This window comes from Trachurus japonicus, chromosome 10 (assembly GCF_045865225.1).
Source record: "Trachurus japonicus isolate A0001 chromosome 10, Traja_1.0".
NCBI classification, from domain to species: domain Eukaryota; kingdom Metazoa; phylum Chordata; class Actinopteri; order Carangiformes; family Carangidae; genus Trachurus; species Trachurus japonicus.
Genome location: NC_140916.1, coordinates 10,461,747 through 10,483,595, shown reverse-complemented (window position 1 = coordinate 10,483,595; position 21,849 = coordinate 10,461,747). Strand labels below are relative to the sequence as shown.

The window sequence follows — 21,849 nt, the reverse complement described above, 5'->3', positions numbered from 1 at the left end:
AACATTTTGGCAAACTGGCCCATTGCAATAATCCCTATAGTCATAGCAGTGGGTTTGTTACCTTTAATTGTCGGTGCAAGCTATTTTTAGAACGGCGGAGCAGAGCCGCGAGCTGCTCAGAGACAACAACTCCAAAATTTCGTCAGAACAACTTGTAATGACACCAAAGTTATCTGGGTGAGTAAATGATTGTATTTTATGCTAGAAATAAGGTCCAGATTATAAAAAACGGTAATTATCCTTTAAGGCCTTAAAGAGATGTGATGTCCACATGGGGAAAACCAGTGTTTCGTAAGGTCAGCAGCACATCCGTGACCTTTGACCTCTGACCACCAGACTACAACCAGTTCATCTTTGACTCTTTGTGAATGTTTGTGCCAAGTCTGAAGATGTTAGACCAACGGACTTAAAGACAAAACCTGAAAACGCTGTCGCCAACACAGAAGCTTAAAACAAAGGATGAACTCCAACCAGAGATGAGACAGAGAAACAAAAACAACAACAACAACAACAACAACAACAACAACAGCAGCAGCAGTTAAAATCTGTTCACTGAACTCATCTCTGAGTTTTCTAACATCTTGTTTTACCGTTTGAAGTGGGATGAGACGGTTTTTGTGAACGATTTATAAGAAGCTGTGTGTGTTTCCCAGAGTGCGGAGATAAGAAAAAATCTCCAACATCTTTTGTCGTCATGTGCGGCTCCAGAAGAGATGAGTCAAATTGATCCTGCAGGGGATGCTGGGCAAATTACACCAGTGTCACTATGTGGGTTTAGTGGTTTTTTACTGGCTCCACGGCTAAAAGGGTTATGAATTCCCACCGGTGCTGCTCGTACTTAAACTCACCACGCTGTGAGAAAAACCTTTCCAGTGAAATGGCCTCTGCTATTAGCGCGGCTCCGGCCCGGCTATTGAACAACGGCCCGGCGCAGTGGCCCAGTGTGCGGTGGTCCTGCAGTGCAGACGAGCAGACGATATCAAAGAGTAAACAACTTTAACACCCAGAGGCTCGGGGCTCCACCGCGGCCGCCATGACGCCTCAGAGACGCCACCGGATAAAAGTTAAAGTTAAACTGAAATCTGTCGAAACACGTCGACACTCTGCAGCAGAGTCCTGGTGGAAATGACACTGTTTTATATCAGGTTAATCAATTAAAGACTTAAATTAGTTTAATTTATGTTTACACACCACATCACCTTTACTGTCAGGTTTCAAACTGCAGTGATCAATAATCACAGATCAATCATCAACTTCAGCGTCTTTCAGCTCCTTGTTGTGGTTCGACAGCAGCGACACATTGGCTTTATTCACTCTAGTAGTGGAAATAGTATTAGGATTGATAGTAGTAGTATTAGTAATGGTAGTATTAGTGGTTGTGGTGGTAAAAGTGGTAGAAATAGATGAAGATATAAGACATAAGACTCTTTATTGATCCCACATGTGGGACATTCTTTTGTAACAGTAGCAAAGAGCACAGGATGTGTATAAAAATAAAGGATTTACTATGTACAAGAATATAAAAAAAACAAAGATATGCACTGTTATGCGCAAAAATTATATACAAATATTTAAAAACTATAAACTATAAAACCATATGTTGTTTGGTCAAAGATATCGCACAGTGGTGGTGGTCATGAAGAACAAGTAAAAGTATGGCTTGTATGAGTGAACAAGGAAAAAATACACAAGAATAAATTATGCAGGAAAGGTAAAAGAAAAGTGGCAGTATAAGTAGTACTTAATGTAGTAGTAGTAGTGGTAGTTTTAGCAGTAGCAGAAGTAGAAGAAGAAGCAGTGTTATTAGCACAAGAAGTAGTAATAGTATAGTAGTAGTAGTAAATGCAATAGCAATATAAGTAGTAGTAATAGTTGTAGAGGAAATAGTGGTAGTAGCACAAGCAGTAGTAGTTTTAGTAGAAGAACAATAAGTAGTAGTAGAAGAAGTAGAAGTAGTGGTATTAGAAGTACAAGAAGTAGTAATAATAGTAGTAGTCATTGTAAAAGCAGTAGAAGTAGTAGTAGCACAAGCAGTAGTAGTTTTAGTAGTAGTAGAAGTAGAAGAAATACAAGCAGTGGTAGTTTTAGTAGAAGTAAAAGTAGAAGAAGTAGTAGTAGAAGTAAAAAAAGAAAAAAAAAGAAGCAGAGGTAGAAGAAGAAGTAGAAGTAGTGGTGGAAATTGTGTTAGTAGTAGAAGAAACAAAGAAAGAAGTTATGTAGTAATGGTAGTAGCACAAGTAGTAGTAGTCGTTTTAGAAGTAGTGGTAGATTTAGTAGAAGTAGAAGTACAAGACCGCTAGAAGTAGAGATAGAGGTAGGACTAGTAGAAGTAGAAGTCGTGGTAGTACAAGCAGTAGTAGTAGAAGAAGTAGAAGTAGTACAAGTAGAAAAAGACAAACAAGCGGACCACCACAGTCGGAGGAGACCCTGAACGCATCACGTCCTACAGGGACGAGGTCGTGCAGCTTCACGCCGTCTGTCGTTTACTCAGCTGATGAGACGACGTCATCAGGCTTCGGCATCGAACACGAACCTTTAACTGAGCGTGTTGACAACCATGTGACCTCACAAGCGACCACGCCTCGCCACCTCGCACCCTGAAAACATCTCCTAAAACTTCACCAACTCCTCCTCAGGTCGACCAACCTCCGGCGTCGCCCAGAGGTTTTTTGTTTTTTTTAAAGTAACGTGGCGACTTCAGCGGTCAACGTGGCGTTTGTGCAACCGGCTCCTAATTAACAGATTAACAGTCACCTTTAATTAAGTCGTTAACCGGAGTACTGAGCGGCGCTGACTGCAGCTCCCAGAGACAAGAAGAAAGAGAGGATGGGTGGACGAGGGGATAACGAGCTGCAAATTATTGTGTTGACAGAAACTGAAACTGTTTCTTTCAGTCGTCACATTATTCAGTGAAACTCTCCAGACGCTGAAGCTGCTGCACGAAACACAACAAGATGATGATAAAAACGCTCGAGACGTCTCATCACAGTCAGATATTAATCAACTGAATAAACCATGAATTTCCTGTGTCGGCGTCCAGATAATAAAACCAACAAGTCAACGACACCATCGACCCCTGAAGAGGTGAATTAGATAAAAATGATGCGTCTGTTTCCTTCGAAGAAATGTGAAATATATTTCCTCTTGGCCTTCGTGTCGCTGTCGACATGTTTGTCAAGATGCAGAGCAGCTCATCTCTGTCCCAGATGATGATCATCATCCTGAGGAGCATCCGGGTCAAACGCTGCTGCTGCTGCTGCAGCTGCTGCTGCTGCTTCAGTTCATTCACCAGTCGACTGAAACCAAAGGAAAGCAACTCAACTGACCTCAGATCTGATCTAAGAAGAAGAAGCTTCTTGTTGTTTTAGGAGAATACTTTGGCAAACAGACACATGGAGGAATCAAACTCTTCAAAGGGTGAATAGATGTGTGAGAGCCTGACAGCTGCATGAAGGCAGCTCAGTCATAAAAGTTACTGAAGATTTGTCATTTGTCGCTGTTTCTCATCACTTCTTTCAAGAGATACACATATTTCTTGGTAAAGTAACTTTATGCTTGAATTAATGTGCACACAGGCATTAATTTAGGCGGTTCCTGTGGTCAGGTGATCGATGAATATAAAACCATATAATACTCTGAGGCTGTTGCCATCTTCACATCATTTGCATCTAATTTGCGAAAGCTGTTAGTTAACAACACTATTCTACAAACTACAGTTGTTTCTTATTGAAGCGTTCGCCCCAACACTGCAAATAATCTACATTTAAATACGAAGGAATACTGTGAATTTCTGTTGTTTATGTGATTTCTATTTGTTCCTTATAAAAGATCTTACATCAAAATTGACATATGAGCTGCTTTGAGTAATACCTGTTAAAGGGATAGTTCAACATTTTGGCAAATTGGCCCATTACTCCCTATAGTCATAGCAGGTTTGTTACCTTTATTTGTCGGTGCAAGCTATTTTTAGAATGGCGGATCAGAGCGGCGAGCTGCTCAGAGCTACACTACGGAGGCTAATGGGAGTTCTTGGTTTCCCTCATCAAATACACAATCCAACTGCTGATGCACGTTGGAGCAGTTTTTCAGCAAGCAGTCTCTGTATTTGCCCCTAAAACAACTCCAAATTGTCCACCAGAGCGTTTTGGAGTTGTTGGATTGTGCATTTGATGAGTTTGAAATCCCATTAGCCTCCGTAGTGTAGCTCTGAGCAGCTCGCCACTCTGCTAAAAATAGCTTGCATCGACAATTAAAGGTAACAAACCTACTTCTAGGACTATAGGGATTATGGCAATGAGCTAATTTGCCAAAATGTTGAACTATCCCTTTAAGTTCACAAATGATAAATATCAAAGGCCGGTTTCATAAATATTGACTTTGAATATGACAAACAGTCTGAGTTCAGACTGAGTTTAAAATCGTCTGTCACACAAAGCTGTTTAGTTCTTGATAAACTAAAGTCAGACTGTGGTGCAATGATTTCTGGGTAATTCAAACCTTTCTTTCAAAATAAAAGCAAATAGCTGACAGAGGAGCTGCATCCAACTGTTCGGTTGTGTTTACACAGACGTAAACATTTGGAGGAATTCAACCGTTTCAGATGTTTTCACTTCAAAAAAGAGTGAAACTATGAAAAGAAAAGTCAGATTTAGTCTATGAAAAACTCATTTTCTCCATAAAAACATCAATACAACAAACTATGAGCCATGTTGCCCTGTTGTTGTCATCGTCGTCGTCGTCTGGAGCTACCGGTCAGTGCAGGTACTGATCACTGGTGTTACCATGGTAACTCTGATCTGAGACCGGAGGTAACCTGAGGACGAGGCGTCTGATGTTTCAGGATTAAAATGAGTCACTGTCTCTTATTGTGAAACGCATCTGACTGACATTAAACTGATCCACGAGACCGCCGGCCCCCGACGCCACACACCAGTCCGAGGCGTTGCCACGGCGCCGAGCTTCACCTCCTCCGACCCGTTCGTCTCACTTTTCCAGTTTGAGTCGTCGAACGGGTTCAAACCTGTTTAACCTTTTTATCAGCATCAAACAGAGGACGCACTGCGGGGGTTTATTTTACTGCAGCAAGAGACAAACCCCCCCGCGGCTGCAACAGCTGGTTTATTGATCGATTATTAGCTGATCAATAGTGTTGTTTGAGTCCACACAAATGGACTTTTTTCATATTCTCCTGTGTGAGACAATAGACGTGCTCTTTTTCTACCTGTCCAAGGACAACAGATGCTAATTAGCTCGTAGCAAACTCTGGTGCTCTGTGCCTGTAAAAACAAACCATAACAATGAAGAAAAGCTTTGGTCGATGTTCAATAACATTAAATATCTCAACATTTCACTGCTTTGAGTACTGTGCAATGAAACTATTATCATAAACGATCAATTATTTGTTATTTTTTAAGAAAAAACTACAAAACTTTCACCGTTTTCAGACTCCTTCACAAAAGATTTTGAGGTATTTCTTGGCTTTTTATCGTAGTTAAGTGAAAATATTTGTTTATTCCCGTCGATCAGACAAAAAAAGGTCTTCAACTAATTAGAAAACAAAAGCTCACTTAAAAAATGAGTTGCATTCATCAAGCTAACGAGCCGTTTGTCTCAAGGTTTCCCAACTTCTTCTCTCTCGTCCGTCTGTGTGTTGTGTCGTCCCGATCTGATAAACTCATGTGAAGCGATGCGACTGTTACACGTTAATAAATCACCTGCTGAGCTGAAGGTGAGAAACCTCATCTCATCTCATCTCATCTCATCTCTTCATCACGGAGCGACGGCCACCGGCCTCGTTAGCGACGTGAGGCCTTCACTGTCTGATGTCGCTGCTCGGCTCGTTTTTCTTCCTGGTTTAATATTCTGCTTTGATGAAAGTCTAATAACTTCTTCTTCTTCAGCAGCAGCAGCAGCGGGAGATTCTTCACTTTGCACCTTGAGACGAGTCAATAAAACCTGCGGCAGCATCAGTCGGACGTCCTCCTCCTCCTCCTCCTCCCTCTGCTCTAGAGGGTTGAGCATATTTTTCAGTTATTCTCTATTTAAGAAAAGCATCGGACTCTCTCACTCTCTCTCTCTCTGCAGGACTGACACAACATCACTTATCACTCATCATCATTTACGATAACGGCTGCAAAGCTGTCGATGCAACTCGAGGCTCCTCTCAGCGGTGGGGCGGCTTGAACCCAGACGGTATCAGCTCTTAAATTAACCGTCTGACACTAGTTTTTTTTTTTTTTTTTTTTACAGCTGTATATCTCTCTCTCTCTCTCTGTGTGGCCGTTGTCCTGAGGCTCTCAGCTCTTCCCTCATAACAATCTGCATAAAAGCATCAGGACTGAAACAAGTATTATTATTCATCTGGTGGACGAGATCGACGCATTAGCTTTCATCTGAGAGAGAGAGTGTGGATGTCGTGTCAACAGAAAGAGCAAAACGCTGTAACATTATCATTTTGTGCTGATTATTTTGTGAGGTGTCACAGGTTAAGCCATTATATTGTGCTTTTACAGCAGCTGAGAGTAAGAAAAAATTACGCAAGAGCTGAAGTAGTTTAGTGGAGCCGTGACTGCACATGAACAGATTCAAAAGCAATCCAAATTATTATTATTATTTTTTCACTAATTTACAGCAGAAACATGCTTTTTAAAATCTCCTTTAGGTGACATTTAAACACCATATTGGATAAAATGAAGGTAGATGTTTGTGTTAAAGCTCCATACAGTATAAAGCTAGATGTTTTTCTTAAAGCTCCATACAGTATAAAAGGTAGATGTCCATGTGTAGTGTGATTATAAAGCAGCTCTAGGTTCAATATTAATACTGTGAAAGTATCAAAGCCTCAGTCCACAGAGAAATGCACACAGCCTGTATTCAGAAACTGAGCCTTAAAACCAGCCGTCAGGACTTCCTGTCACTTTGTGATGTCACAACAAAGCAGTCACCCAAAGCCCCGCCCCCTCACAACCTGGGCCCACCATCCAATAACTTTGCAGAATTTGGTTTCTCTGAGTGTTTTATTGTGAAATCTGCTCTATGTTTAGATCACTCAAGAAAACACGCAGCCAATCAGAAGAGAGGCTCAGAGCCTCCTCCTCTCTTCTGATTGGCTGACACCGACCTGTTGTTACCAGAGCTCCAGAGAGAAGCTGAGAGAGGAGATGGAAAACTACACATTTCCCTCTTCTTATGTATCAACATAAAATTGGGGACGCTTCACGCTTAATCTCTGATTTTATTTTTGAAAATTCAAAAAAAAAAATCTCCACTTATGTTCAGCTCTGGTTAAAATCACATCCTTCCAGTCCTGACATCTTAACTCCTGTAATTACCCTCCACGTGTCACTTCCTTTAAAAAACAAAAACAAAACAAACCTCAGTGTCAAAACTCTCCACTCTGGTCAAAAGGTCTCCGTCAGAGACGCCACCTCCTTTAACCTGAGCAGGCGTCCCTGACCTGCCACTTCCCCTGTCAATGGCCTCGCTGATAAGCTGCATTTTAAACCTTTATTTACCCAGGGAGGTTTTGCTGAGCACGCGCTTTCTTTCAACACCTCCATATTCTTAGTTACACCCAGTTAGAAAAAAAAAGAAGAAAAGAAAAGACAACAGCCTCCTGCAATTTACAGCTTCACAACTCCACGGCTGCGACTGAGCGTTAAGTGTTTTCCTGGTTTTATCTGTGTGGATTTCACAACTCAAGCAACTTAATTCTCTGAATTCAACACAGTTGGACGACAAAGATCTAACAGAGAAATATAAAAAGCTTCCTCTCAAACAGAAACACAGAGAGAAATGATTGTATTGATGAGCCTAAACCACACACACACACACACAGGTCAGAGAAGCACCACTTAGGAAGCTCTTGACCTTTTGACCTCCAGGGTAACGACACCAGAGACCGAGGGAGCAAAGAGGGTTTGAGGGGGAGGTGGAGCCAAGACACCACCCACAGATACAGTGGGATCCGTTCTGGGAGCAGAGGTCACCAAAGGTCATTTGACTTCAAATGGTCACAGTCAGAAACAGAGCTGCGGAAACTGATCATTTCTATTATCAGAGCCCGTCCACATGGATACGGCTTTAACGAATCATCCATACAAGTTGTTTTTTTTATCATTTTGGCGTATCGTCCAGACGGAAATGGTGTTATGGGGGAGTGAAAACTGTATTTTTTTGGAAACGGGTCCCAGATGGGGAAAATCTGAAATGATCGATATTGAAATGACAGATATTTCTTGAAACGTTTTTACTGATATTTCTTTCAAAACGAACAAGAAAAAGATCGTTTTGCGTGAAGCTCTGTTATCGTGTGGATAAGGCCTCGGTTAATCAGCTGATTGTCTTTTTGTTGCTCGTTAACTGCGGATTAGAAAATAGAAACTCTTGGTTTCAATCGACCTAAACTCCCAAAAAACCCAAAGATTTATGTTCACGAAGACAAACAAAAGAAGCGATACATGTCAATAAAATGTGAGAAAACTGATTAATACGACTTGTCACGACTTCTCAAAAACACCAATCTGCGTTCATCTGGAACAGAAAAGCAGCAGAAATCCTCTCTTTGATCATCTAATCTGTCCTGAGTTTCTACATCACCATTAAAGGGCGTCTGCGCTGGAGGACGGTTGCCATGGCGCTGTGACGATACCGTTTCCGACCAAACTATGAACTTTCAGACTAAACAAAGTGGTAATGAGCTGCTGTTTCCATCCCAGAGGAGTAAAAAATAAAGCCTTCACTGTGGCGGCTGCAACGAGCCGTTACGTGGGTTTGTCGGTGAACGGGCTTCGTCTAAAAACCACAGACTGCAGGTCGGCGGCGGCGGCGTTGGTGGTTGCTGCTTTGGGAGAGATGACAGTTATTACCAATTTACAGCGCAAAGATCAAGGAAAGCGAGTAATTAATTCCTCGTTTTGGTTGCACCGACGTTTCGTTAAAACCGACAGAGACGTTAAACTGCACTGTCACTTGTGCATCGCTGCGTTACACACACACACACACTTTCTGGGGGGAAGAAAGACCTTCGCTGACCCCGACCACGTTTCATCAAACAGCTGACAGGGCACTAAATAAAAGCTGACCTGTTCTATCGTCGTCCATTTGGTCCTTTCCTTTAGAGAGAGGGAGAGAGAAAGAGGCTTTAACCACGACTCTGCAGATCAGCGAGAGGAGGAAACATCACAAGACGACAGAGAAGGAGCCGAAAACAAACCTTTAAACTCCGATTGATCAACATGTCTCCACCTTTAGCCCTCCACAGATCAATACTGATTATTTCTCAACATCTCCAGCTGCTGTTGTGTTTGACAAATATCAAAAAAGCCCAAAATTAGAACTGAGCAGTCGTGAAAAAGACGTTGAACAAAGAAAATCCAGCTTTAAATTTTGATTTTCATTCTTAAAATCAACATGTGTGAGGTCTGGAAAGAGGAAATCATTCGCTGAACTGAAACAATTAGATGATTAATAATCACGTTTTCCTTTGTTTTGTTTTTTTAAATATATTTGGACTGGGGAAAAAAGACCTCATCGTTTTATTTTGAAGGACTAAAATGCTCAGCTGGTTAACAGATAATGAAAATAAAGAGACGCAGAGACGCTAAAGATGTAATTCAGTTTTAGTGACTTCCTGTTTTTCAGGTGTGATGGTTAAATAACAAACGTCAACTTATAAAACATCTGGTTGAGAAAAAGAGTGAACAGGAACATCTATATTTACTATATTACTATTTGTGTCTCCTGAGTCCTCTGAGATATTGATTAATTATCAGCTTCAGTATTTTATTCTTCATTATTGGTTTCATGACTTTTTATTACAGTTTTTTTTTTCTCCTCAAATCAATAAAAATGAGCTGTCTTGGCTTTAATCCAGTCACTCGTCTCTTCTCTTCAATCTGCACTTTGTCCCGCCCACTGCACCATCTGATTGATTACCCATCACGATCAATAGCCTGTCAGCACCAAAGGGCTGCATACACACACACAGTCACAGACTAAACCTCATTGATTACTAATAACTTGCATCAGCTTGATTCCTGAAAAGAACAACAACAACGTCTGTCATGATTTGACACAAACTTCTGAACTGTCTGATCACATCTTGATCCATTATCAGGAACAGTTCCCAATCATCTAATTGATCAATCAGCTGCTCATTTCTAGACGACAGTGGTGAAATCTGCTCAGACCAGGACGTCAGCAGCAAGTGAACGTCTCACAGGAGGAAGGTGACGTCACCTGAAGGCATCACGGACAGACAAACATTATTAATCCACGCACAATAAAATAGATAAAGTACATAAAAGTAGAATAAATAAAATGCCAAGGAATATAGTGGAATCAATGATTGATGGTGAGTTTGCCTGTTTGTTTACTTGTTATTATTATATGTTTCATCATCTTTATTTTTTTTAAAATAGTGTATAATATTGGTGTTGATATTAAAGCAGAAGTAAGCGACCCAGTCGTTTTGGCTAACTTCCTGTCAGCGGATGGAGTTAGCAGTCCCCGCCCTCGTCCCTACATCACCACATTCACGCGCATCCCTTGGCTGCACACACAGAGAGGACCGCCCCTTTATGCCGTTCTCTCTCCTCATTGGATAAAGGTTGTAGGATACAAGGAAAGTTTTCTCCTCGGCTTACAGCAGAGCAGAGTGACTGACAGACCCGTGTTTCAGACCAAACACTCTATACTAAGTGATTGCTGTCAGAAGATATATAACTATTTAAGACTTATAGTAACACAAATATTCCGCTTACTTCTGCTTTAAGTCAATGCAATCGTAACTCACCAAAAAAATGAAATTCATTCATTGTTGACTCACCCTCATGCTGATGAATACTCCGGAGTATTTTTTATTCCAGTGCATCTGGAGATCCGGGAGGCCGGTTTGTAGTCCAACGAAAACTTTATATGAGAGTCGATGGCACCCGACACAAAAGGTCCATAGAACTACACAAAAACCTTGACTGTTTAGGTTGTAAAAATGTCCTAAATGACATCGTTTCAAGTAAACTCTGGACTATATCCCATCAGGACACTTGGATTGCAGCGGACGAGCAGTAAGGAAGAAGGTTACAAGGTTTTTGTGTAGTTTTATGCACGTTTTTGTGTCGGGCCCTATTGACCCTCATATAAAGTTTTCGTTGGACTACGAACCGGCCTCCCGGGTCTCCAGATGCACTTTGAGGAATGAAACACTACTCCAGAGTATTCATCAGCATGAGGGTGAGTCGATAATGACTGAATTTCATTTTTTGGTTTAACTATTCCTTTAAGAGACGACTGGCAACACATGACCAGGAGAAGACAAAACGTTGTTTGCTTTCCTCAGAGTTTGTTGGTCACAAAAACTGTACAAGTGCTTAAATTTCACTCCCGTGATCCTGGAGCGTGTTTTAATAACGCTGTACGAGCTGTTTTTATCTCTCAGCGTGAAGATGGGAAACCAGCAGATAAAGGAGAAACACAGGAGGCATTTGATAAAAGACTGATGAACGGACGACCTCTACCTCCACCTGCACCGTCTTCCTGTCTGCATGAAAACGTCTCAACTAACAAGTGAAGTCTGGAGGCTGCACGGGTTCGTTTATTCTGCTGCCACGACAACAACAACACATCAGCCGAAGAGACTTTAAAAAACGAGGCGAATAATAAACTAACATCTCTGATCGACCCTCGTTGTCCCCGTCTGAACTTAAAACCAGGCAGCGTGAAGCACAAACGAGGATCTGGAGCTCAGACTCTGGGATCTGACTCTGGCTCAGTCTCTCGTCTCGTCTGCCAATGGGTGTGTGTGTGTTTATGTGTGTGTGTGTGTGTGTGTTTCTTTTCTTAATGTTGACACGATGGCAGGCGCAGCAGCCGTTTAAATTCACCCGACCTGTTGACAACCAGTTATTCAAGATGTTGACACAAAACAGATACAGATCGGTGCAGAAGCAGAAGCTTGGCTGTGAATCTTATCAGGAGGAGGAGGACGAGACAGAGTGAGCAGCCGGGGACGGACGGACGGACCGACAGATCTTCATCTGCCCCTCAGCTCAGGTGTTTCATATCTGTCCTCTGCTCTTTGTGCTGCTGAAGCGACTGGAAACAGATGTCCAAGGCTGCAAAAGGAGGATGTTTTTTCACTTCCTGTTTCCCTCAGTGAAGGATTTTTGTGGCCTGTTGTATAAATATCTGCTCAGGACAAATCAATAACCCTGTCGTCTCTTACGGTATTTACGTTATTTCTGCCTTTCTGTGGAAAGTCTAAGGAGAGATTTTCCTCCAGCTTTGCCGCACTCTGAATTTTGTTTTTGGACTCACTCGAGCGGATCAAAATTCGTTACCAAATTTACAAACCACAAGGAGTAAATGAGTAAATCTCATCAGCGTCGATTAGCCAATCAGCACGCAGCACGCTTGGGTTAAGATCCTGAAATCTGGCTGATTGGCTGCCAATTCAGACAGAAGACGTTTCGAGTTGGTGAAGAGACGACGGAGCTCAGAAATAAAACTCAGATTTCCACAAAACGTTTTCAATGGAAATGAAAATGAAACTGTTTTGCTGTATAAATAATAATGACGTAAATGAAACCAGTGGTTTAAACTGTGACTGTCCTGAAATTAATAGGTAAAACTGAACAGAAATGTCATATTTGTCAGGTTTTCTACATAATTTTCAGGTCTGAAATGAACTTTTTACCCATTTCCTCTTATTGCACCATCGGCCTCTGCTGGGGTTTCAATGGCACCTGAGTGGAAAAGTAGTGACGCCAACTTTAAACGTGCATTTACTAGATTCCTCTGCAGATTTTCGGTATGTCAACTCAGCCTGGTTCATTTATTCCTCCTGGTATTTTGCTCTCAGACTTGTACAGATTTTCTGACTGCTACCAGACTCTCACACCAAAAAATTTGAGGGATTTTCTACCTATTTACCAGAAAAGGTCACCATCTTTAGAGATGAACTCTCCAAGTCTGGTCTCTACTCTAACCCTCCTCTCCTCCATGTGCGTTTGTTTTCAACGAAGCCGGTGAGAAATCAATCCATCGAGCGGTGGATAACGTTATTTATCATCTACTTATCTGTCATAAACAAGAGATTATTTGCTGTATAAATAATGACGTAAATGAAACGAGTGGTTTAAATGAGACAAAATTGTGACTGCCCTCAAATTAATATGCAAAACTAACAGAAATGTCATATATATTTGATATTTGTCAGGTTATATGTTGAACTTTTTACCTATTTCCTCTTATTGCAACCATCTGCCTTTGCTGTGGTTTTAATGGCACCTGACTGGATGCCAACTTTAAAAGTGCATTTATTAGATTCCTCTGCACACTCAGACTTTGAGGGATTTTCAACCTATTTACCAGAAAATGTCACCATCTTTAAAGGGGAACTACACAAGTCTGGTCTCTGGTCTCTCCTCCATGTGCATTTGCCCGTGGGAAATCGATCCATGGAGCGGTGGATAAGGTTATTTATCATCTACCATGTTACCATGTGTATATTTGTGTAGTCTTATCTGTCATAAACAAGAGATTACGGGTTACGTTTGTGTGGCGGTGCCGCAGAGACGAGAGCTGGGACACCGGGTCGGAGGCTCTGTTCTTACAAGGTTGGTTTTCAGCCAAGAAACGCTAGGTGGAAGGCAGAGGGCCTCCATTCTCCCTGGTTACTAGTTACAAGTCATTGATTTAACCAGCACTAAGACTCTGAAGGTAAAAATGTAGAATAGTTAAGGTAAAAATCCTGCAGAGTTCTCCTCTTTAAAACTCTGGTGTGACCGAGCCTCGGGGAACGAGAGAGGGGCGACAATAGTGCAGCATGAAGACACACAGGCAGCGTCTCATTCACTTCAATGAACCCACTGTGTTAATGTAGTAGTGGTCGCTCACCAACGACAACGACGAGAGCTCCAGGCTAAAACAAAAAATAAAAAAGGACGGAGAATGAAGCGATTGTGGCCGTGACGACTTCACGCGGTTGTAAAACCCTTACATCATAAAACCACGTGTGGAGTTTTGACACAAGTCGCAGGGTTCGTTCAAAATCACAGTTTTTCCCAGAGTGATTTTCACCTGAAGCAGCAGCAGCACGATGAGGCACGAGTCAATAACCAACAGTTATTACCCATCAATAGCTTCGATCTGAACCTCTGGACCTGTGTGGCCTCGCAGCATTAATCCTCCTGAATACTCCTCCTCCTGAAAACTGACTGATTTACTCGCGCGCTTTGTTGTTTTTCCTGCAGAATCTGTTTTTCCTTTCTTATCAAACATTCAAACAAACAAACAGAAAGACAGAGAGCAGAGGATGTGAGCCGCAGCTCGATTCGTCTCCACAGCCGCTCAGTCAGTAGCTCATTTAGGAAGTTGCCTGAGATAATTTCCTGTCCAAGAAAGAGACAAATGCATCTTCTACTGCTTTAGTTACTGCTGCGTTTTTATTTTTTCTGTCTCTCTCTCTCTCCATTATGAAGCAGCTCTGGTCCTTAAGAGGCCACATCCTGCTCACCCGTCCTGCAGCAGGGCCGACGCTTTTATCAGACTCCCCCCGCCCCGAGGGACCGTTAACACAGAGCCGGGGCTGCAAGTGTCGGGCTAATGGGTCAAAATGAACGTCCCTTTGGTGATTTATAGCCATTATGCACCAGATATTTCGCTATAATATTTTTAAAAAAGAAGCACATTAGATGTTATTCAGATTCAGGCCAGAGGTCAGACGACCAGAAAAGCTGTGTGTAATTCTGGGTGTGTGTGTGTGTGTGTGTGTGGGGTTGGGGGGGGTCGCCCTGCAGAGCAAGCAGAAACCTGACATGAAAGCCGATGCTCGGAGAGTATGTGCCCGTCTTATGCAACAGTCGGATCGTATGGTGTGGGATCTGTAAAGCGCAAGGACAAGCAACATTCAGGGGCCACACGGTCCAGTGGCGGGGGTCCGTCTTCAGAGGGGCCCGAGGTTCAGGAGGCGACGGCGTCTTTTCTTAAGAAGTTTCTGGTAGAACCGGCGTTAAAGGGGAACCATGCAAGTCTGGTCTCTCCTCCTCTGAGTCTCTAACCCTCCTCTCCTTGCCTGTGCATTTGTTTTCAAAGAAGCCGGTGAGAAATCAATCCATAGAGCGGTGGATAACGTTATTTGTCATCTACCATGTTACCATGTGTATAGTCTTCTGTCATAAACAAGAGATTATTTGCTGTATAAATAATGACGTAATTGAAGCCAGTGGTTTAATTGAGACAAAACTGTGACTGTCCCCAAATGAATAGGTAAAACTGAACAGAAATTTCATAATTGTCAAGTTTTCTACATCATTTTCACGTCTGAATTGAACTTTTTACCCATTTCTTCTTGTTGCACAATCTGCCTCTGCTGTGGTTTTAATGGCACCTGACTGGATGCCAACTTTAAACGTGCATTTACTAGATTCCTCTGCAGATTTTCAGTACAAACTCACACTGGTACATTTATTCCTCCTGGTATTTTGCTCTCAGACTTTGAGGGTTTTTCATCCTATTTACCAGGAAACGTCACCATCTTTAAAGGGGAACTATACAATCAATCCATGGAGCGGTGGATAACGTTATTTATCATCTACCATGTTACCATGTGTATATTTGTGTAGTCTTATCTGTCATAAACAAGAGATTACGGATTACGGGGCGCGTTAAGTTTGTGTGGCGGTGCCGCAGAGACGAGAGCTGGGACACCGGGTCGGAGGCTCTGATCTTACAAGGTTGGTTTTAAGCCAAGAGACGCTAGGTGGAAGGCAGAGAGCCTCCATTCTCCCTGGAACTAGTTACAAGTCATTGATTTAAGGACTCTGAAGGTAAAAATGTAGAATAGTTAAAGGGATAGTTCACCCTAGAATGATATTTCGCTCATTATCTACTCACCCTCATGTTGACTAAGGGCTGGAAGAAGTTTCAGATTCCTCCGTGGCTTCTCTGAGTTACAGGGGGTCTCGGCATAGCAGTGCATGTCCATATAACGGTTGCAAAGGGACACCGGAGCTCTTCGTAAAAAAACACACACAAAAAAACATCCAAATACCTCCATGATGCTCGTATGTAATGTCCGTCTTGTGCTGAAGCCCCAAATTGCGTAATTGTCCCGAAAAAAATTAAATAAGTCTATATTTTAAGCTTGTTTGTAGCAGAAGCTTCTCGAAGCTCCTCTTCCTGGTCCGTCCAAATCTCGCGTGATTTGCGCCGGCGTCAGCATGCGTCAGTGCGGTTACTGCGAATCACGCGAGATTTGACGGACCAGGAAGAGGAGCTTCGAGAAGCTTCCGCTACAAACAAGCTTAAAATATAGACTTATTTAATTTTTTTCGGGACAATTACGCAATTTGGGGCTTCAGCACAAGACGGACATTACATACGAGCATCATGGAGGTATTTGGATGTTTTTTTGTGTGTGTTTTTTTACGAAGAGCTCCGGTGTCCCTTTGCAACCGTTATATGGACATGCACTGCTATGCCGAGACCCCCTGTAACTCAGAGAAGCCACGGAGGAATCTGAAACTTCTTCCAGCCCTTAGTCAACATGAGGGTGAGTAGATAATGAGCGAAATATCATTCTAGGGTGAACTATCCCTTTAAGGTAAAAATCTTCCTGTTCCTCAAGTTCCTCTTTAATTAGAAACTGAGGTAGAGACGAGTGACGCGCCACAGCTTTAGATTCTTCTGGAGTCAAAAATAATAAAAATCAAATATGAAAAGAGTAAAAGTGAAAAGCCTGAGGGAAAAACAAAAAAGAGGGAGTCCTCGCCAAAACATCAGATCTCTTCGCTCTCAGGTGGCACAAAGGATCAGAGCGCCGCTCGGCTGTTAAAACACGGCGGCGGTGGCGGGTTACAGGATTTGAGGCAAACGAAGCTCACAAAAGAAACACTTGGCGGCTGCTGCGTGTGTGTGTGTGTGCTTTAACAATCACAAATTAATTCATTAGAGTGCGTGACGTGCCGCCAACAACTGTCCTGTTAGTCACGTTATGGAAACCTGCCACCACCTCCAGTGAGTAACACACTATGATGGCGATGATGATGGCGATGATGATGATGCTGCAGCGTCAGTGGCTTTAAAGTCAATATGGCCTCCAGCGACTGACCTGACCCGACCTCAACACTAAAAATGAGTTAACACACTCATTCACGGACGTCTGTGGTGCAGAGTGTGTAACACAAACACAGGTGTGCACGCAGGTTCCCACTGGGCTGCGTTCACACTCACAAATCTGGGTTAAATGGGCGTTTCTAAAAAAGCATTTCAGTGTCATACCAGGCCGTAAAGTATACAGCAACTATACGTTCCACCTTATCAAGCCGTAAAAACCCTGTTAAACCAAACTAAAACTTAACAACTCGCTTCCAGGAGCAGTAATGTTGTAAGAATTTGGGCGCACCGAGGAAAAACTGCAACCATATTTCAAAGCAAAATGAAAAACTCAGCTTTCAATAACAATAAGTGTCAGACACGTCTAAAAGAGCGACTTCTCCCTTGTTGAATGGTCAAGACGACATGAATATGAAAATATTTGTCTCCTGCATGACCGCAGAGCCCACTCCCAGTGCGCCGGAGATTTCACACATCATATCACACTTGAGTGTGTGAGTGCGAGTGTGTGCGAGCTGCAGGCCGGCCCAACGCCGCCGTCTTCCAAGCGAAGTGCAATGTCACACAGAACCATGCTGGCAAACTTCTTCACCTCCCTCCCTCCTTCCCTCCCTCCGTCAGCAGATTAATGTGAAAACAGCTTTTCTGTACGGTTGCCCTGAGGGCTCAATGCACTCCAACAACAAGAGGAAACATGCAAAGACACAAAAAAGTGCTACAAACTCAAAAACAAAACAACTTGTTTAGTTGGACAACGAATGTGCTGCAAAAACTCACAGCACAAAGCAAGTGTTTCTGGGGACACAAAAAAGTGACGAACCCAGCTATCCGTCTCGTCAATATCCCATGATTTAGATATTATTGCAGATACATACTGTGCTGTAATTGTTAAAAAGCTTGTGCTAATGTTTCCTTAGCACATCACAGCCAGGTCCGTCACTTTTTTGTGTCCCCCAAAACACATTCATTGTTGTTTGTTGTGAGTTTTAGCAGCACATGTGCTGCCAAAATATCAAGGGAGATGTTCTCTCAAATTATTCACAGCACATTTATTTTCTTTCTTTTTTTTAAATAGCTGAATACACTCTCTTAAGTTGCAATGCACTGAGCTCTCTGGGCCACCGTAGTTTTTTTAACAATAAGGACAAACACTTTCTGGACTGCAACAAATCAATTAGAGCCAAAAGGTGACTTCATGAGACACAGATGCTGCTGCAGCTTTGAAAAAACCCAGACAGCCAGAAAAACTTTCACATTTTTTGTTTCCAAAACACCTGCGTCTATTGACCTGTAAATCACCCCATAGGTGGAAGTGGGGGTGGAGGAGACATAAAACCGAGCTCTGCCCCATCAATCACAAATGTTATGTGTAAAACAACAACAAAAAGAACATAATGATTTAGCTGCATCTGTCCTTAAATAACACCACCACCTCACAATGTCACACAGGGCTCTGCAGCAGCAGCAGCAGACTGGCCAGGGACGACATCCACCCAGAAGAGACACAGACAGACAGAGACACAGAAAGAGAAGGAGAAGGAGGGAAATACACCAACTTTGTGTCTTCATTTTTAACCTAAACCTCATGTAGATCCTGCTTTGCACACGCACACACTCTGAACTTTGCACAGCAGGAGGAAGAAGAAGGAGGTGGTGGTGGTGGTGGTGTTACTGCTGCTGGTGGAGGTGGAGGAGGAAGGGGGGTGGTGGGTTAGCCTAATGGTGGACCATGAGCTTCTTCTTCTTCCTCCACCCCCACCACCACCACCACCACCACCTCCTCCGAGCACATTCCAGCTCAATGGGAAAGAAGAATCGGCTCCAGTGAAACAACACAACAGCATTTAAACATGACGAGACAGGCTGCAGAGCACAAGGGAGCAGGGCAAGAAGACAAGCCGCTGCCAGAGCCTCCTCCTCCGGCGAGGCTAGCCGTGTGCATCCCGGTGCTGCTGCTGGTGGTGGTGGTGGTGTGGGTTAGCTCCAGCTTATATGAGCCTGGACGGACGGTGGCTGCACTTTCCTCCTTTAGGGGTGGGGGGAGAAGAAGGGAAATAAAGAACCCACCCCCCAATCCCCGGTGTGCAACTGCAACTGCAACAGCAACAGCAACAGCAGGGCCCGGCGCCGCCATACAACCGCACACAGACAGACACACAACACAACAACACAGTGTAGATATAGCATGCAGCCAGCGGAAAGAGAGAGAGAGAGAGACATGCGAAAAATGAGGAGGAGGTGGTGGTGGAGTAGGAGGAGGAGGGTGGTGGTGGTGGTGGAGAGGGCACGAACCGGGACCGTAGAAAACCGGGCCACGGAGCCGCCGAGGACGGACACATGTATGCGAGGAAGGAGTGGTGGTGGTGAAGGGGGGACAAGTCCAGTTAGTAGGCGAACTAACCTGTTTCGGGAGCAGCACGGTCCGCTGGATGTGGTGGGGTTGAATCCGAGTTAAATCCACTATCGGTAAAACAAAGAGGCGAAAATGACCGAGCGGCCGCGGAACAGGCCGAAACTGCACAACTCCTGGAGCAGCGACGCGCATGCGCAAAGGGGGACGGACCGGAGGAGGAGGGAGGGAGGGAGGAGTATGGAGTCACATTGGTGTCTATATTATTCAATCAAAAAAAGTTAGTTTAAACACAAAATATATTTTCAATCAAAACAAACTTCACTTTATTAGAAAAAACAAAACAAAACATTTTCAATCAAAAAAAAGTGTTTGAATGCAAAAAAAAATATTTGAGACCCATTGCTTGTGAACCCTTTTTTTCTTTGATTGAAAAGGGGTTTTTGTTTGTTTTTTGATTGATTGAAGTGAAGTTTGTTTTGATTGAAAATATCTTTTTTGTTTAACTCAACGTTTGTTTTTTTTGATTGAATAACAAAGACACAAATGTACCTCTGTAGGGGAGGGGATAAAGGGTCTATGGAGGTACATTTGTGTCTTTGTTATTCAATCAATGGAGGTACATTTGTGTCTTTGTTATTCAATCAAAAAAAAGTTAGTTTAAACAAAAAATATATTTTCAAACAAAACAAACTTCACTTCAATAGAGCTCCGGGAGCTGACGTCACGCTGACGTCACGCAGCCCCGAAACTGACAGCGACGCCATTTTGGCAGGAATCTGAAGATTTTCGTAGAGTAGATACAGGGGAGAGCCGGGTGCGGAACGAGAGTAACAAAGCGATTTTCTCCGAGCCCATACAAGTCTTACATGTATAACTTTGTCAGCATGTAGTATGACCTAACAGAACTGCAAAACATATTGAGGATAAGTCTTACTTTGACCGAGTTACGTTCAAGAACCAGCCGTTTTCAGTGACAGAAAAAATTCACTCCACCTTAATTTTTTTCGATCGATCAGCTGTGTTTACCGTTTCAGGTGTCATAGTTATGATGGTTAGACCATAGACTGTGGGTTAGACGGATAAATTAGTCCTCAAACACACCCTAAAGCTTGACATGTCAGGGTTTTTCAGTATAGAAGCAACTAGGTTTAAGTGTGGGGAGTCACTGTGGGGAGTAACAGCTGTCCCTCATCCCTCTGCACATTGACAATGAGCCTGCCTGTCACTCTGTCGGTACCGCGATCACACTGTGTGTGTTAAACAGGATTAATTAAAACACACAACGTAACGTAAACAATGTGACTGTACATGTAGATAGTGCGGGAGGAGGGCAGACGTGGATCGGTGGACCAGGAGAACAGCTGCACAACATTTTGGCAGTAAAATGGAAGATTTTAAGCTGTCTGTTCACATGATCTCACTTTAATTCCAACACATTGGACTTAATATATATAAAAACTAAAAAGATTAAATATTACCGACCCTTATAATGCCCCCGGGGTGCTTTTCAAAAGTATCTCCGGCCGCCGGCGGACTTCCCAGACCTGCAGTATCTGGACACAGCTAAGTTAGGCTACCTGATCAACTTTGCATCGCGCTGCTCTAAAAGCATACAAAAGCCTGGAGGGTTACACATGGACGCAGTCTGGCTTTGTGATGAACGTCCAGCTGTGGAATCTACCAGCATAACCTGCTGTATCCTCACTAGAAGGGTAAGTGTCGTATCATCCCAGTTAATGCAGTGTAGCATGGCTAACGTTAGCTCGTAGCTGTCCGGGTGGCGGATGCGGCGGTGCGCTGCGACCGGCTCTGGGTCAGCTTGGAAAGGCTGGAGGCGAAGGAGACTCACAGCTTATATGTGTTTGCCTCTTTCTTTTCTTTTTGTCACCGTCTTTCCTGCTTGTGTCATTTTGTGGAGCATAAAGCCGGCTTTTGTATGCTTGTAGAGTAGTTGATCAGGTAGCTGTGTCCAGATACTGCAGGTCTAGGACGTCCTGTTCTGCGAAAATATTTTTGAAAAGCACCCCGGGGGCATTATAAGGGTCGGTAATATTTAATCCATTTAGTTTTTTTTATATTAAGTCCAATATGTTGGAATTAAAGTGAGATCATGTGAACTCAGACGGCTTCGGCGCTTACAGTCAATGCTTCGGAGCTGGCCAGTTTCCTGCCAAAATGGCCGCTCGAACGCTGGAGGTCACGTGGGGTCCGGAGCTCTATAAAAAAAAACTTCACAAAAATGTGTTTGAAAGAGAAAAAAATATTTGAGATCCCAAAAATTGCTTGTGAACCCTTTTTTTCTTTGATTGAATTTTTTTTTTTTATTGAAGTGAGTTATTATTTGATTGAAAAAAATGTATTTGTTTAAATCAGCTTTTTTT

The 21,849-nt window shown here is 43.0% G+C and overlaps 1 protein-coding gene across 2 annotated transcripts in view; it reads right to left on the bottom strand.

Moving 5' to 3' along the window:
• Nucleotides 1-19,663, bottom strand: part of pcgf3 (polycomb group ring finger 3) — a 72,871-nt gene extending 53,208 nt beyond the window's left edge. The window contains exon 1 of one of the 2 annotated variants that reach the window (XM_085789239.1): nucleotides 19,517-19,663. The gene's annotated coding sequence lies outside the window, so the exon portion shown is untranslated. The remainder of the gene's footprint in view (nucleotides 1-19,516) is intronic. The other variant, XM_085789240.1, reaches the window with a different exon arrangement.
• Nucleotides 19,664-21,849: the final 2,186 nt, after the last annotated feature.